Raw genomic sequence first — 17,075 nt, 5'->3', positions numbered from 1 at the left:
CTACAGTTTATTGGCTCTCATCCAGTCCATTACCAAGGCAAGACACCAGTCCAACACATCCACTGTCACACCTGTAGATGTTAAGGGGAAATAGAACTGCGTGTCATCATCGTACTGCTGACAGCATATTCCAAAACTCTTGATGTCTCTACTCAATGGCTTCATACAGATATTAAGCAACACAGGGGATAGAATTGAACACTGAGGGACCCTACATTGAAAGCCCCATGGTGGAAAAAACACACACAACAACAACCCTCCTCAACCATCAGCCACTGAAGATGACCATCCGAGTAGGACCTGAACCACTGCAAAGCAGTGCCGCCCATCCCCAACTTGGATAGAGAATACAGTGGTCAATGGTATTGAAAACCACTGAGGAGTCAAGGAGAATTAACAGGGAAACATTGCCCCATCTCTTTCCCAACAGAGGTCATCATATAAAGTGACCAGGAGAGTTTCTGTGCCAAAACCAGGCCCAAACCCCCGTTGAAATGGATGTAGAAAATCAGTTGTCTCCAAGAGTACCTGGAACTGGTCAGCAACCACCTCCTCAAGAACCTTGCTCAAGAAAGGGAAGTTGGTGGGAACTTCCGGGAGAGATGCATGGCAGTTCAGAGATCATACTGGTAGCTTCAGCTGACTGAAGATAATTACATGGTGATTGATAATAGCCAGACAGATAGTTTGGCTCTATTAATCACTCTGGAGATAAGAGTGATCTGGGAGTTACCTCAAGATGTTTGGATCGAAGCCATTTTTCTGCTGTCTATGCTTTGTAGTTTGACAGGAATTATAACAAACTGGCTAGCCAAGGAGAATGATATGGTACTTAAAAGCCATGCAGTCACCTGAAAACAGGTAATAAGAATTACACCCTCTTCTTTAAAACAAAAACACCCCCCCCAAAAAAACCTTTAAAACATATTTGGGACAAGGAAGAGACCCCTCCTCCATCTGCTGGGGGAAATCTGAGTACCACCTTCTGTTGCTGAAAAAAATTGTTAAAGTGGCTAGAGCAAAGTGGAAAGCTTGGACAAGAAAGCTTCCTATGGATGATAGGAATACTAGTATCCTTTTCTTTATCTGGAGCAAATTCAGAGAATGTTGCTATTAAAGTTATGGTATTACCTCTGGAGAAAGACTGGGGGGGGGAGAAAATGGAATGTTGTAGAGGAGGAGATCAGGATACTATTGTAAGCACAACAGGAAATGGAATACAGCAGGTCATGGAACTGAACATATGAAACTGGACATGAATGAGTAGCTATATAATGAGAAAAAAATGGAATACTAGAGAGACTTTAATATGGACATGGGTGGAGGACTTTAGTATTATTAAATATTGCATAATGGTGTTGGGAATTAATAGAGGTAAAATTAAAAGGGGGGAAATATGGTTAATAAATAACAATTAGGGAACCTACCTTGGACTTTATGTAGGAAAAGGAAATGAATGATTCTGAGACACTTTAACTTAAAAGAAATATTGTTTAACAGAAAGTGAAGTGGGATGTTCCCATGGACCGAAAGTTTTAACTATCATATTTTCTTCTTTTCTGTAAAGATGGAAAATTTGAAGTTCCTCTTTGGTATTTTTTGCTAATGTTTCCTTTCCTTTCCTTATTTTATCTTTCTATTTCTTTCCACTCTTTTTCTATTGTCCCTTTATTTTATTCTTCTGTTTTTCACCTTTGTTTTGTAGCTGCAGTTTTACTGTATTATGGGGAAATCTCAATTAAAAATCATGTATTTGTGTGCGTGTGTGTGCGTGTGTGTGTGTGTGTGTTGGCAACTGACCTGTAGTTACCTAAGTTCTCAGAATCTATAGTTTTGTCACTGCCTCCTTTGAACAGGCAGAGACCAACCCCCTCATGTAAAGATGCATTGGCCATGTCTCTGGCCCAGACAGCTGTCTCCTCTCTGCTGGATTTTATCAGCCAAGAGGGGCAAGGGTCCAGATTACAGGTAGTAACCCAAATCAATCCAAGTGCGTTGTCCACGTCCTTGAGCTGCATCAGCTGAAACTCATCCAATAAAACAGGACTAGACAGTGCTCTGGGCACCCCATGGGAATGATCTGCTATAACAGCAGAATCAATGTCTTAATGAATGCAAGCGATTTCATCCTCAAAATGCTTGGCAAACAAATCACAGTGAGCGACCATTGGTTCCACTACTTTTGGGGGGCCAGTCTGCAAAAGGCCCCATACTACCTGGAAAAGCTCTGCCGGGTGGCATAGTGAGGATGCAGCGGAGGTAGCAAAGTATGCCTTCTTTGCTGCCTTCACTGCCACTGAGAAAGCTTGAAAATACACACCACCAGGGTTCGGTTGTATTCATCTGGAGTTTTCCTAACTTGCATTCAAGCTTTCATCTAACTTGCTTCTTTGCTCTAAGCTTGGGAATATACGGGCTCTATGAAATGGGTAAGGGTGCTCAGGAGTAATTGTGTCTGCAGCCTGAACCATTGGATGTTCCACAGATCGACCAGGGCTTTGACAGGAACACCAGCTATATCGGCTGGATTAAACCCCAGAGCTGTTTGGAAACCACTCGGATGCGTCAACCTCCAAGGGCAGACCATGCTAAAAGGTCCCCTGTCTCTGCAGAGAGGAAATGGTGCTGAAACATTTCAAACCCACATAGAATCATAGAATCATAGAGTTGGAAGAGACCACAAGGGCCATCGAGTCCAACCCCCTGCCAAGCAGGAAACACCATCAGAGCACTCCTGACATATGGTTGTCAAGCCTCTGCTTAAAGACCTCCAAAGAAGGAGACTCCACCACACTCCTTGGCAGCAAATTCCACTGTTGAACAGCTCTTACTGTCAGGAAGTTCTTCCTAATGTTTAGGTGGAATCTTCTTTCTTATAGTTTGGATCCATTGCTCCATGTCCGCTTCTCTGGAGCAGCAGAAAACAACCTTTCTCCCTCCTCTATGTGACATCCTTTTCTATATCTGAACATGGCTATCATATCACCCCTTAACCTCCTCTTCTCCAGGCTAAACATGCCCAGCTCCCTTAGCCGTTCCTCATAAGGCATCGTTTCCAGGCCTTTGACCATTTTGGTTGCCCTCCTCTGGACACGTTCCAGTTTGTCAGTGTCCTTCTTGAACTGTGGTGCCCAGAATTGGACACAGTACTCCAGGTGAGGTCTGACCAGAGCAGAATACAGTGGCACTATTACTTCCCTTGATCTAGATGCTATACTCCTATTGATGCAGCCCAGAATTGCATAGCAGGAGCCACATATCTAAAGTGCTCCAAGTGGCTCCAATTTCAGTGCCTGGCCATGCATGCTGCAAGGCACCCATGGCCCTGGGCACCCACAGCCATGGGGCCAATTTGGCACTCGTGGTAATGCCTGTGCATCAAGCAGGCTTCAGGGATTGTGAGGCTCTTGGTTTGAAAGGTGCTGGTTCTGCTGGAGAATCTGGCTTGGAACATGCATTCTCCAGGGATCCCAGTTTAGAGATTTCTGGCTCCAGGGTCTCATGACTGACAGGCTCTAGCTAAGCCTATGAACACAATGATCAAGTTTTATTGGCTGGGGTCAATTATTTTAGGGGGAGCTCAAACATAAGCAAAGTGCAGAGCAAACTTGCTAGTTGTTGCCGGACTTCTTCTTTTTCTTCTTTTGCAACCCACAAGGCTCCAGAATGTGGGGTCAAGAATTGCCTTCACTCTGATTTGGCTTCATAATGATGTCATGGAATGACAACTGAAGCCAGGTCTTGGTGGAGGCAAGTTTTTTATTTATTCTGCAGCTTTGTAGGTTACAGGAAATTGGCAGCCAGGAGCATTGCTGCTGCCACTGACAGGACCATAATAAACAGCTGGGACATGCATTGGGACATGCATTGGGACATTCACACAACTATTTTTACCCCTCCCACCCGCCAATTCTCAAAAAGGATGTATGATGACTGAAGTATGATAGGTTGTTTGAAGTAACCAACTCTTGTATGCCTTTTAACACCATTGTTGCAAAGGGGAAGAACTCCACCACCTCTCCCTTCCCTTTCCTTTCCTTTCCTTTCCTTTCCTTTCCTTTCCTTTCCTTTCCTTCTTTCCTTTCCTTTCCTTTCCTTTTGCTTTTCCTTGTCTGCTTCCCTCCTTGCTTGCTTCTGCTATTTTCCCTTAAATCCACAATGCCATCTTGTGGTGGCAAGCAATGAAAACATCTAAAGGACCAAGTCATGGCAACAATACTCAGGCACTTTCATTTGACTCTGAATGCAGCCGTGTGTGTGCTTGTGGTGTAGGGGAAGCATTTGGCGACAAATGCTAAGCAAATAGATCTTCAACCATAGAGAAGCAGGGGTAGACTGATTCATTCTATAAAATCATAAGATAGGCACTTATCAGGCCAGCATTCCATCTACTCCAACATCCTATTCTCTCTCTCTCTTTTGGATATATTTTTAATTTGCTTTTCTGTTTTGTCATATCATCAACGCATACTGTGTTATATACAGGATAATAAGAAAAAATAAGGGACGCGGGTGGCACTGTGGTCTAAACCACTGAGCCTAGGGCTTGCCGATCAGAAGGTTGGTGGTTCGAATCCCCGCGACGGAGTGAGCTCCCATTGTTCGGTCAACCGCATTTTCTTACTCTACTAAGTTCTTTTCATTACCTTATATAACCTCTACTGCTGAGTATTTTTTGGCAGCCTGTCATGCTTATTTTTTTGTTATAATGTTTTTCCATATAAACTATATAAAATGTCTAATCCTCTTTTAAATTTTTGTTGTCTTTGTTTCTGAATCTATTTGTTATGCTGGCAAGTTCTATATATTCTAATAATTTAAGGTGCCGTTCCTCTAGCGGCAGTACTTTATCTGTTCTCCACTTTTGAGCTTCCAGAATTCTGGTAGCTGTGGTCACATACATCCATAGAGTAATTTGATTTTGTGGAATTTCTGTTGTTATTATTCCCAGAAGGAAAGCTTCTGGGTTTGGGAAAACATTCTTCTAAACATTTTCTTAAGTTCATTATACAGCATCTCCCAAAATTCTTTTATTATTCTACAAGACCACCATGAATGATAAAATGTGCTGGTTGTTTCTTTGTACTTCCAGCATAGATCACCTTTAGAACTAGACATTTTGGCTAATTTGCTTAGTGTCAACTATCACCTGTGGATATCACCTGATTTTTGCAACGTCCATTTTCATTGGGGACCTGAGCATTGCAGTAATGCAGGGCATTATTGTGGCATGGATAATGGGCAGATCATCTCCTTAAGTTCATAAGAAGAGCTCTAATGGATCAGGCAAAAGGCCCATCTAGTCCAGCATCCTGTTCTCTCAGTGTCCAATCAGATGCCTCAATGGGAAACTGACAAGCAGGACCTGGCTGCATCAGCAATTTCCTCATTTGTGTTTCGCAGCAGCTGGCATTCAGAGGCATACTGTTTTGGATACTGGGAAGCCTGGGAGGGTATCACCACTCTTCCAGAAGGCAGGACTCAAACCTACAGGTTTGTATTACAAGGAAGTTTTCTATCTCTCTCTTTGTAGCAGCCATTTACTGTAGGTGTTTGCAGAAGGTTTTGATGTCCTCCCTCCCTACTTTACCTGACCTGAAAGCCACTTTCTGGGGCTATTAATCAGCCAAACAAAAAGCATGGGAAAGCCAAGCCATCAACCCACATCACCTAAAGGCTGAGGTTTTGTTTTGTTTTTAAAGACCCAGCCTACGTTCTTTTGTCTCTCGGTGAATTTTTGTGCCCAGTTTCAAGAGCCCTGAGGTGTTGCCAGGCTCAAGCATTGGCAAGGGGAGATGGACAAGGATGGAGAACAGAAGGCTGACATGTGTTGGAGGGGGTTGAGACTAGGGAACAGAGGCTGGAGGAGGCAGTTACTTCCCCCTCCCAGGATGTGCCTACTCTGGTTGGGGAATCCACCCCCACCCCACCCCAGCTAGAGATTCATAGGAATACAATCTGGGGAGGGAATTAGCCAGTATGATGTAGTGGTTAGAGTGGTAGACTGGGACCTGGGAGACCAGGATTCAAATCCTTAGTTGACCATGGAGCTCACTGGGTGACCTCACAGGTTTGTGGTAAGGATAAAATGAAGAGGAGGAGAACTATGTGTGCCACCTTGAACTCCTTGGGAGAAAGGCGGAACACAAATATAACAAACAAACAAACAAACAACATTAAACCAATTGCTAGTAGTGGGTGAGTGAGAGTCAGAAGGGGGTGGGTCACAGACTGATTGTCTAGGACTCAGTGATGTTCCTATCACTGGGAATTGTCACATTCCCCTGTGATGTAGTGAGCACTTGCATGCTTAACAGTCTCAAAATGCTTGGCAGGTGGGCATGTTAACTCATTGGGATGCCACTGCTTCCATACACCTCTGAATTCTTCGCCCTGATCTTGCATTCCATCAGCTGGAAGTGCTGCTTCTGGCCTGCCTAGTCTTGCCTTTCTAGTCACTAACCTGAGCATAATGGCTGCTGAGATTTGCTACCTGTTGCTGAGCTTGTAATTCTACTCTATCTCAATAAAGATATATGCCTTAATCTCAAGTAAGAGTCTCTGTTGTGGGATCCAGGACACCATAGCCATTTAGAAATCTGACCACAGGCAGTTTTGATTCTTTTATTCCCCCCTTCTCTGTTTAATTGCATTGGCAGTCAGTTAAGGCCCTTTTTGGCTGGAATGGAATTTGGATAAGCATTTGCTGATACTTCAGTAAAAGTGAAGCTCTGATCAATACCCTGTCTTCCCTATTTCCCTCTAGAGTGGATGAGGATGGGACATTTTTCATCCCAAGGGCCGCATTTCCTTTGGGGCAACTTTTGGGAGGCCACATACCGGTGGGGCCAGAGATGAAAGTGTGGGGGGGCAACAAATGTCAGTGTTACCTTTGCATTAGTTTCTGCACACATTCTCCCACCCCTTTCCATCCTCCACCCAGGTGAAATAGAGGCATTATCAGAGTTAAATGACTCATTTCAGCCAGGAGAAAGCACTCAAGGTGGATGCAAAGCAGGAGCACCAAGGACCATGGGCTGGGGAGTAGAGTGGCTAGTGAGGACCTGTAGCATGTGAAGAGTCTCAAGGGACAGACAGAGAGGCCACGAGAACCACATTTGCCCCCTGGCATTGAGGTTCCCCACCCCTGTTCTTCATTCTCTGCCAGTAAGAGTACACATGCAGGATAGTGGCTGGCAGTAGTTCTCTAGGCATTCAGACAGGGAGTCTCTACCAACTCTGCCTGGAGGTGTTGGGGATTAAACCTGTGGCCTTCTGCATGCAAAGCAGGTGTTTTACCACTGAGCTACAGCCCTTCCCTGATGCTGTAGTAGTGGATTTCCTGCATTTGCTGGGGCCTAGACTAGATGACCATTGGTGCCCACTCTGACTCTACAGTTCTGTGATTCTAATGTACGCACATATTTATCAGTCAGCTGATAAATGAGTCTTTTTAAATCCACACTCCCATCTTCCCATTTTCTCCCCACTGCTAATGGTTCCCCATGCTAATCTGCAATGGTTCCCCATGTCTGGCACAGGATGCCTATGGTACCCTTGTCACAAACATCAGGAGGGATGCGTGGCATGAGAAAACAGAGATTTTGACAAGGGTGCTAAGGAGGCAAGTAGGAATAAGGCTCTACATTATGGGCTTAAAGGTAAAGGTAAAGGGACCCCTGACCATTAGGTCCAGTCACGGACGACTCTGGGGTTGCATGCTCATCTTGCTTTATTGGCCGAGGGAGCCAGCGTACAGCTTCCAGGTCATGTGGTGAACCAGGGCAGCACACGGAAATGCTGTTTACCTTCCCGCCGGAGTGGTACCTATTTATCTATTTGCACTTTGACATGCTTTCGAACTGCTAGGTTGGCAGGAGCAGGGTCCGAGCAATGGGAGCTCACCCTATCGCGGGGATTCGAACTACCAACCTTCTGATTGGCAAGCCCTAAGCTCTGTGGTTTAACCCACAGCACCACCCGCACATCCCACTTTTTTATTATGGGCTTACATATGGTTAAATGTGTGTGCAGGGGCTGGGGGGTAGGCCAGTGTCAGTGAAGAAGGCCCAGATTCAATCCATGGCATTTCCAGGGTTTTTTGTTTTTAAAAAAGAACAGGTAGCAGGGTGATGGGGAAAGCTCTCTGAAACCATTGAAGAGCTGCTGACAATTGGAGTAGGGAATCTGTGGTGATTGGACAGATAGCATGACATAGTGTTAAGGCACCTTCCTATGACTCCTATGTTTCCTGCTTGGCAGGGGGTTGGACTCGATGGCCCTTGTGGTCTCTTCCAACTCTATGATTCTATGATTCTATGATTCTATGACTCTCCTTCTCAGGAAATGAGAAGACAGGAATGTTAAGATGTCCCTAGTACCTGGAAAGCCTTGAGGGCTGGGTGAATGGCACGCTGTGTGATAATCAACTTAAACTCCCTAGTATATTACAACATATGAACCAAAGAGAAGTCTTGCTGGATCAAGCCAGTGGCAGCATCCTTTTATCACAGTGGCAAACCAGATGCCTTTGAGAAGCCTGGAAGCAGGACCCAAGTGCAACAACATTCCCCTACTGTGGTTTCCAGCAACTGGTAATCAGAAACATTGTTACCTCCAACTGTGGAGGCAAAGCAAATGGACTGGCAACCACTGATAGCCTTTACCTCCATGAATTTGTCTAATCCTTTTTTAAAGCTACCCAGGTTGGTGGCCATCATTGCCTCATACTATGCATGGTATTAAGAAGCACTTCCTTTCGTTTGTCCTGAATCCTCCAACACAGCCAAAAGCTAATCACCGTGTTCCCCAAACCTGTGTTCTTGGTGGGCTGCAGCTCCCATCATTACTGACTATTTGTTATGCTGGCTGAGACTGATAGGAGTCCAATAACACATCAAGGGCACCTATGCTGGAGATGTCTGAGCTACCAGATTCAGTAAAGAGAAGGTTTGGAGAGCTCTCATACTCTTCCCAAACCCCATTCTCAACTATTAAGTTTCAAATTCTGCCTGCAGCCTACTCACCATCAGAGCTGCTCCCTGCCCCCCCACAAGCCCTCACAAGCTGCTTTTTCTGGCAAAGAAATGGAAAGACCTGATGTGAAGTCAGTCTTATTCACCCACTATGGCAACTAGGGCCTCATTGGGCAGGAGATGGGTGGGGGGTAGAGGGCTTTGGGGAGGCATTAGCACCCTGGAGGATTGCCTTCTTTCCCCCACAAGCTGGTTCCTCAATAAATGTGTCTTGGTCACACTCCAGTGTGACGTGAAATTCTCAGAACTGACTGTTATAGTCACTGATATGATCCTGGCACCCAATCTGTTCACTGGGCAAGACAGATTATGGGTCAGATTGAATACCACTGTTCTTATGGTAAAAACAGATCTTGCCCCATTCCAAACAAAACATTTCTCATCTTTCTTAAATGGTTAGGAAATCTTTTTTGTTTTGTTCTTTAAAAAAAAAAGAAAGAAGGGGAAATATATCAGAGAAACACCAGAAACCAACTGCCTTTTTTCATCTGCTGCTTGATAAAGTAGAGGCTTCAACCTGGGGACAAATCAGGCAGCTCGGGGCCTTGAATACAAAATCCAGGGCTGTGTTATTTGCCCCCAAATCCAGCTGTTCTTGCTGAAGTGTCAGAAAAGTTCATCTGAGGATATGCAAACATCTTTACATTAAACAGATGCCCCAGCATCCTATACAGAGAAGGAGGATATGAAAAACAGTGCAAATTCCAGGGGACAATCAACATTTGTATGTGTGCATTGTGGAGGGTTGAACTGGTGAACTTTGAAGTGGAGAAAGTGTTATTTATTCAGAGCTGTAGCGGGTTTGGTGGCCTCCCCCAGATACCTAAAGGACTTGTTGAGATAAGGCAGGCAGCCCTCTGCCTTCTGCAGCAGACTGTGGTGCAGACTCCTCTGCCATTAGATTTGCCTCTTGCCAGGAAAGCAGTGCAATAGATTCCCTTGTCAGTTACATTGCCTCTGATTAATACAAATGTACAAGGCGGTTGATCCCAGAGAGCACCCTGTGGATTTATTTGCATAATTACAGGAGAATGTGCCCCTCCTGGTGACTTGGTCGCATGATACATATTTATTTGTGCAGTTTTGTGCTGCCAACCAAGCCTAATTATATTCTTTCTCCTCTCTTCTTTCTGGAAAGAACCATAACTGCTCCAATGAGACATTATTTCAAGATGACACTGGCATTTGCAAAAGGACAACTGAGCAAGGCCTCTTTTCATAGCAGGCCCAGTGCTGGTGGTCAACATAATTAGGGGACTTACTCAGGGCCAGTGTCATGGACATAGCTTCCCACAGTCCAGAGGAACAGTCCGAGCAGGGGGGAAGGCAGTCAGTCAGAAGGGGGAGATAGAGACGTGCCTTTCTCTCAGCCAGCCAAAAGCAGTGGGTTAGAGTCCCCCTTTCCAGAAGGAGGAGAGAATGTACCTTATCAATACAGTGAGATTGGGCTGGATGCAGGCCAACCCTCTGGCGAGCGGCCATTAGTCACCTCTCAGGGGAGGGGAGAATCTTCAGCAGAAGAAGGGGTGGGAGCTGACCCTGAAAGTCCAAGAGTTTGCAGAAGAACAAAGGTCAAAGAGAGGCGTCAATCAAAAAGGAGGAGGGGTGGACACTTTCCTGTTTCCTCCCGGAGATGCGATGATGGCTCAGATGCTTCAATTGAATTGCAATGGATAGTTGCTAGTGTGTGCGGCTCTGAGGCTAATGACTGTATACAATAAATCTTATTGTAATTACCACCACTGCGTGCTGTTTATCTATGCCAGTAGCCTGCCAGCTCCTGCCAGCTTGAAGCATCTCCACTCTTCACATCAGATGGCCAGGAAAGAGTTGGGATGTCCGAAGAGCAAGGAGCAGCTGGAGGCGCGCTGAGGGGGGCAGGGGTGACGGGCACTGAAGCTGACCTCTATCAGGTACTATGGTAACAATATTTGAAACTTAAATCACAGCTCGATCATCTAGCAGGAGCTTTTGGGGAGCAGAACAAGCAGTTAGCTCAAGAACAGGACTTGCAAATGTCTAAGTCTCTAGTTGGCCCTCCCCCCAAGTTTTCTGGGGGAAATTTGGACTATTTATTGTTCAGGATGGGATTTCTTTGGTTCATGAAGATTAAAGGTAAAGGTACCCCTGACCGTTAGGTCCAGTCGCAGACAACTCTGGGGTTGCACTCTCATCTTGCTCTATAGGCCAAGGGAGCCGGTGTTTGTCACAGACAGCTTCCGGGTCATGTGGCCTGCATGACTAAGCTGCTTCTGGCAAACCAGAGCAGTGCATGGAAACGCTGTTTACCTTCCCGCCGGAGCGGTACCTATTTGTCTACTTACACTTTGACGTGCTTTTGAACTGCTAGGTTGGCAGGAGCGGCGACTGAACAACGGGAGCTCACTCCATCATGGGGATTCGAACCGTCGACTGCCGACCTGATCGGCAAGCCCTAGGCTGTGTGGTTTACACCACAGCACCACCCGCATCCCTCATGAAGATTAGGGGGAAGGAATTTCAAGATGACAGAGAGAGTGAGCTTCCTCATTAACCTTCTGGAGGGAGGAGCACAACATTGGGTCACTCCTTTGATGATAAGTGATGACGGAGCCCTGTCTAATATGGAAGTATTAAAATGTGTAGTTTGTACATCCAATCAAGATAGTTATTTTATAATTCCAAAACTGGCAATTGTATACCAAATTGTTCCGTGCCCTGGTCTTCTACAATCACTTTATGAAGTATGTTGCTCTTCAACTTTTCACCTCCAGCTGTTCCAGGCACTCAGCCTTTCCAGGAGTAAATCTCCAGGATTAGCTGAGTGTTCCCCTGCCAAGCTTCGGGTTTGATTGTGAAGTTCCAGGGACCTCCAAATAAGCAGACACATATAATAATAATAATAATAATAATAATAATAATAATAATAATAATACCAGAGCTGTTCAGTCGACTTCTAGTTTAAGTTCCAAATGCCAATAACAAGGAGCAATAGATCAAGTTGAAACTCACCAGTCAAGTTCAATCAGAAGGGAAATCTCTGTACCCAACAAAATGATATAATAAAGTCCCTCTAAAGGCTGCAAAAAGTCTTTTTCTCTCACTCACAAATTGTTTCCGTTGCAATTGCCTGTGAGCCAGAAAACAGAAGTTGACTTCCTGTTTTGTTTCCGTTTTCGCCAAATCAACTTTTTATTTTAAAAGCTTCCAATTTTCTCCTTAAATAAGATTTAGATCCAAAGAACTTGCTGGAAAATCTGCTGCTTTCGGTGACAACTTGTGGCTTTGACTGTAGGGTTGTGGTGAAGCCGTGAGCAATCTCAACTGCTTTTCCTCGCCCGCTCCACTCACCTCGTGGCAGCAGCGGGTTCACAGGAGGTTGCGGGAGTATAATCGCTCCACTGGTCCTCTCAATGCCCCACTTCATCCATGGGGTTCTCTAGGGGGGTGCCTAGCCCTGGCACTCTCCCCTAATGCCCAAACAGCCTCAGAACGGTCTCCTTTTAATCAGACGACATGAGCTGCTCCACCATTTCCGATCCACAGCAGACCGGAAGTCCCCCAATTTTAAAAAAAGATTATGTTACAATTCCACCACATGTGATAAAACATGCCTTCCTTCTCTTTACACTTCCAACATTTATTGGAACCTGATCTATACGTTTTTGCCATTTTTACGGGCATGATATACCATCGATTTCCCTCAACTTCCTCTTCTGGTTCTTTACATAATAACTTCTCCTGCCTGTTTTATTATATCTTAATATTGCATTCTTTAGTTTGAACTTTGTTCCATTCTTGTAATTACCACCACTGTGTGCTGTTTATCTAGGCCGGCAGCCTTCCAGCTGCTGACAGCCAGACAAGCAAGCTAAGTAAGCTATGGCTTAGAGCAGGGTTAGCTCTGGAGGTCTGGAGCTCTCCATAGCTGACCTGAAGTATCCAGGTTTACCTGGCCCCCTCCAGGTTTGCCTGAATCTGCAGGTGGGTGAGAGTGGCTTAATTTTTTATTTTTAAGAAGACTTATGTGTGCAGCATGCAAGCTTTAGCCTAATAGGAGCCAGCTGCAAATTATGGCTCTCTGGGGATCTGCCTTCCTCTGATCCTCATCCCCTCCCCCAATTAACCTCCATCTCCATGGCTCAGTAGTGGGACATCACCAAGACCGTCTCCCATGACATCCTTGATTCTGGTTTGGATCCTGAAATCTCAGAGTCTGGGATGCTCCTGATCAGGCAATCCTAGCTTAGAGCCTCAGATCATGGAAGTCCAGGTAGCAGCAGGGGAGGGCACCACTGTTTAGGAGATCCCAAATTGAATTGACTACTGACACAGGGAATGAAACTAAAGAAGAGGTTGGATGATGCATTTTGTGGCTGCTGATTCTGCTGCTGTTACCCTTCACCACCACTCCTGTCTAGGCTTCATTTCCTGAAGTCTCATAACCTTGAGATCAGATTCCTCTTCCTGAAGGGATAAGGCTGAACTCTGGAGTAGTAGATGTGAGTCTTTTCTTATATTTGGGTTTTGTCACACATGTGGGGTTAAGCAGGGCATCTAGATCACCTGGTGCCACTTTGACTTAGATTTAAATTCTAGTGCATCTCCTATTTGGAAACCAGCTGCTTTTGTGAAGTCTGTTACATTTTGGGTGGCATGTATTTTGGGGAAGAAGCTTCCTCATTTGTTCTTCTAATGAAACCTGAATGTTCCCCATAGGAATTAATGCCTTTGCAGTATTTGCAAAACCAAACAAGAAGGATTTCATGTGTCCAAGTGGGAAAGGAGACCTACCAAGGGAGAGGTCCAAGTTTAGGGTGATATAGTCAATAGAAGATTTTTCCACATGTTGGCAACAGTTTCTTCAGTAAAACAGAAAAGCTGATAAATGAGCCAATACATATTAATATTGTTTAATTTGTGCAAAACACACACACAGAGTAGCAACAGCCCTATAAGGTTTACATGAGTAAAAGAACAAGCCAACTAAAAGATGGTTTGGCTGTTATCAGAGGTTCTGCACTGTGTCTTTTCCCAGCTGTGAATTGATGGGGGAAAGCTGGTATGAAGGTATGGAAAGAACAATAAGCAATTCATTTCCTACTCCTCCCCCCCCCCCCCCGCCACTGACTCAAAACACTATTTGAGGTTAAGCAACAAAATGTCCTGTGGAACCTTAAAGACTAACACATTTATCATGGCATATACCTCCATGGACTAGAATTAGATGCATATGGTATAATTCTCATTGGCAAGTATATACAGTGGTACCTCTGGTTACATACTTAATTTGTTCCGGAGGTCTGTTCTTAACCTGAAACTGTTCTTAACCTGAGACACCACTTTAGCTAATGGGGCCTCCCACTGCTTCCGTGTCGCCGCCGCCGGATTTCTGTTCTCATCCTGAAGCAAAGTTCTTAACCCGAGGTACTATTTACCTTTATAATATATTTGAAACACAATAAAACAGGCAGTGATGCAAATAGCCACTGCACCAGGGCAAATATATATGTGAGGCTCCCACCGTTTGTTCTCCGATGTTCCAGCAAATGCCATTCTGCTACTGAGTCTACTGGCACACGAGTCCATTGAGTGACGAAGAAGCTAGCCCGTCCAGGAGTTCCTCCCTGGGTGGTGGCCGTTGCTCCTGTCTCTCATAGCCCCAGCCCTGGTGGCAGATGCAGGAAGTGCTGGGGGAAATGAAAATGGTCCATGCCTCCCTCCCAGTTCTCAGATGCTTCAAGTGCCACCAAAGATGTCCACCATAGAGCATTCTGAGGGAATGAAATGTTTTCCTGCTGGCTTGTTTCTGATGCCAATTCTGTGCCCATTTCTTCCTTTGTATAGGAACTGATCTTCTAGTCCTATGCAGAATGGCAAAGGGATTTGCTGGCAGGTGACAGAATACATCACACTGGAAGATAAGCAGGTGGATTGATCTTTGGTGTTGCGGCCTACATTATTAGATGTTGCAATAGCAGTGCCCTAGTAAATGTAGGAAGAGAGTTAGCATATAGGTTTGTTTATGTTTGTCTCTATTATGTGGCTTTTTGAGTAGTTTAAACATGTGGTTTGCTGTAGCCTGCACTAACTCTGTCACTCGTTAATAAACCCACATGGCTTGAGCTGGTTGGATTTTGCATGATTTTTTTGGGAGAAACTGTTGTTCTGTGGACCAAAAGAGAATCCTGGGATATTTTTAGGTAGCCCTTGGCCCTGGGCAACCTTCCAAGAGATGCATCCTGGTGGTGGGTGGTGCCAGAGGTAAAAATTGGGGAACTGGCTGAGACTCTCATCTTTTGTACAGTGGGCTGCATTCCAGAATGCGTTCATGCAAAAGCCAAAAAAAGCCGTTCATGCAGCACCCACCAACATGCACAAACATCTCTCAATCCTGGCAATCAACAAGCATTATCACAGTTCAAGGAGACATATATTCCAGGCAGGCAAAAGCACTTGAGGGGAGCACAGAGCAGGGCTGGCAAAGGGTTGAGGTTCCTCACCTCTGCTTTAAATCATCAACAAATGCCTGAGAAAATTAACTGAGGAAGCTATCTTAATCTGAGTCAGACCACCTACCCAGCTGTTGCCAACACTGACTGGCAGTGGCTCCCCAGGGTTTCAGACAGGAGTCTTTCCCTGCTTTAACCGGAGACGCTGATGACTGAATCTGGGAATTGTCTTTTTCTGGCAAGCAAAGCCTGTGCCCTACCACTGACCCATGATGCCTTCCTACCTTCTTAAGATCCTAAGAACATGAGAAGCATAGTGCAGCATCCTGTTCTCATAATGGCCAACCAGATGCCTGTAGTCAACCAAGAAACAGGACCCAAGCACAAGAGCACTCTCCCTCACCCCCATGGTATCTCTGACTGTGGGGGGAGGCAGAACACAGCCACCAATGGCTAGTAGCTGCTGATAGCCTTATCCTCCATGAATTTGTCCAATCCTCTTTCAAAGCTCTCCAAGTTGGCGACCATCCCTGTCTCCTGTGGGAGTGAGTTCCACAGTTTAACAATATCATGCATGAAGTTCTTCCTTTTGTCTATCCTGAATCCTCCAGCATCCAGCTTATTGGATGTCCATAAATTCTAGTGTTCTTCACTTTTACACAGTTTGGGAAATCTTTTACCCTTTCATTTTTGTGTTGATTTGTGTGTGCAGAAATCAATAACCACCCATTACTTCTTCATCTTCAAATGCAACATCACCTTTCGAACAAATCCTAATAAAAAGTGCTACTGGAACTCTTGACCCATCCTTTCACATTTCGCATCACGTCCCTCTAATAGGCTTGCACATTCTACTACAAGCATAAAAACAATTGCTTCACTTGTATTACTTTGCCTCCCAACAATGTCTGGATGGCTGATGAATGCATGGTTTGAATTTTGTCAGGCATATCCAACATTGATCAAACATTTTAAAGAAATCCACTTGCATTACTGTGTTAATTAGACATGTAGGGCCAGTAATGCATATGTAATCCCATTGGGACTAGGCTTTCCACCTTTTCCTTATTTCAAGGAAAGGGTCTAGTATTGAAATGCATGCGTTCTTTTTCAAGTTAATGGTAAAATAATACATGGCAAGAAATAATATGTTTTCTTATTAAGAACTATTTTTTTTAACTCTCTTCTTCAGCTGAAAAGACTCCTAGATCAGTTGCCAAGGATCAGTGAAAAAACAGCCCCTGCGCTCAGGCTCACAGTTTAAAAGGGACAATACACAAGGAAATACACGAATAACCACGACGGGGTGAGCTCCCGTTGCTCAGTCCCAGCTCCTGTCCCCCTAGCAGTTCAAAAGCACGTCAAAATGCAAGTAGATCAATAGGTACTGCTCTGGTGGGAAGGTAAACGGTGTTTCCATGCGCTTCTCTGGTTCACCAGAAGTGGCTTAGTCATGCTGGCCACATGACCCGGAAGCTGTCTGTGGACAAATGTCGGCTCCCTCGGCCAGTAGAATGAGATGAGTGCCGCAACCCCAGAGTCGTCCACGACTGGACTTAACTGTCAGGGGTCCTTTACCTTTACACAAGGAATGGGGATTGTGAGGGAG

General features: G+C 45.0%; 1 long non-coding RNA gene across 5 annotated transcripts in view; it reads left to right on the top strand.

Annotated features, from left to right (window-relative positions):
- The window catches only part of LOC310754933, a 242,066-nt gene that overhangs the window by 14,755 nt on the left and 210,236 nt on the right, over positions 1-17,075 (top strand). For 4 of the 5 annotated variants that reach the window (XR_014544075.1, XR_014544076.1, XR_014544078.1 and 1 more), the window contains exons 2-4: positions 10,802-10,948; positions 14,862-14,943; positions 16,659-16,772. This is a non-coding gene — a long non-coding RNA (uncharacterized lncRNA). The remainder of the gene's footprint in view (positions 1-10,801; positions 10,949-14,861; positions 14,944-16,658; positions 16,773-17,075) is intronic. The other variant, XR_014544077.1, reaches the window with a different exon arrangement.

This window comes from Podarcis filfolensis (assembly GCF_964270895.1).
Source record: "Podarcis filfolensis genome assembly, chromosome: Z".
Classification (NCBI taxonomy): domain Eukaryota; kingdom Metazoa; phylum Chordata; class Lepidosauria; order Squamata; family Lacertidae; genus Podarcis; species Podarcis filfolensis.
The sequence above is the reverse complement of the archived record's forward strand: the minus strand, read 5'-3'. Positions and strand labels throughout refer to the sequence as shown.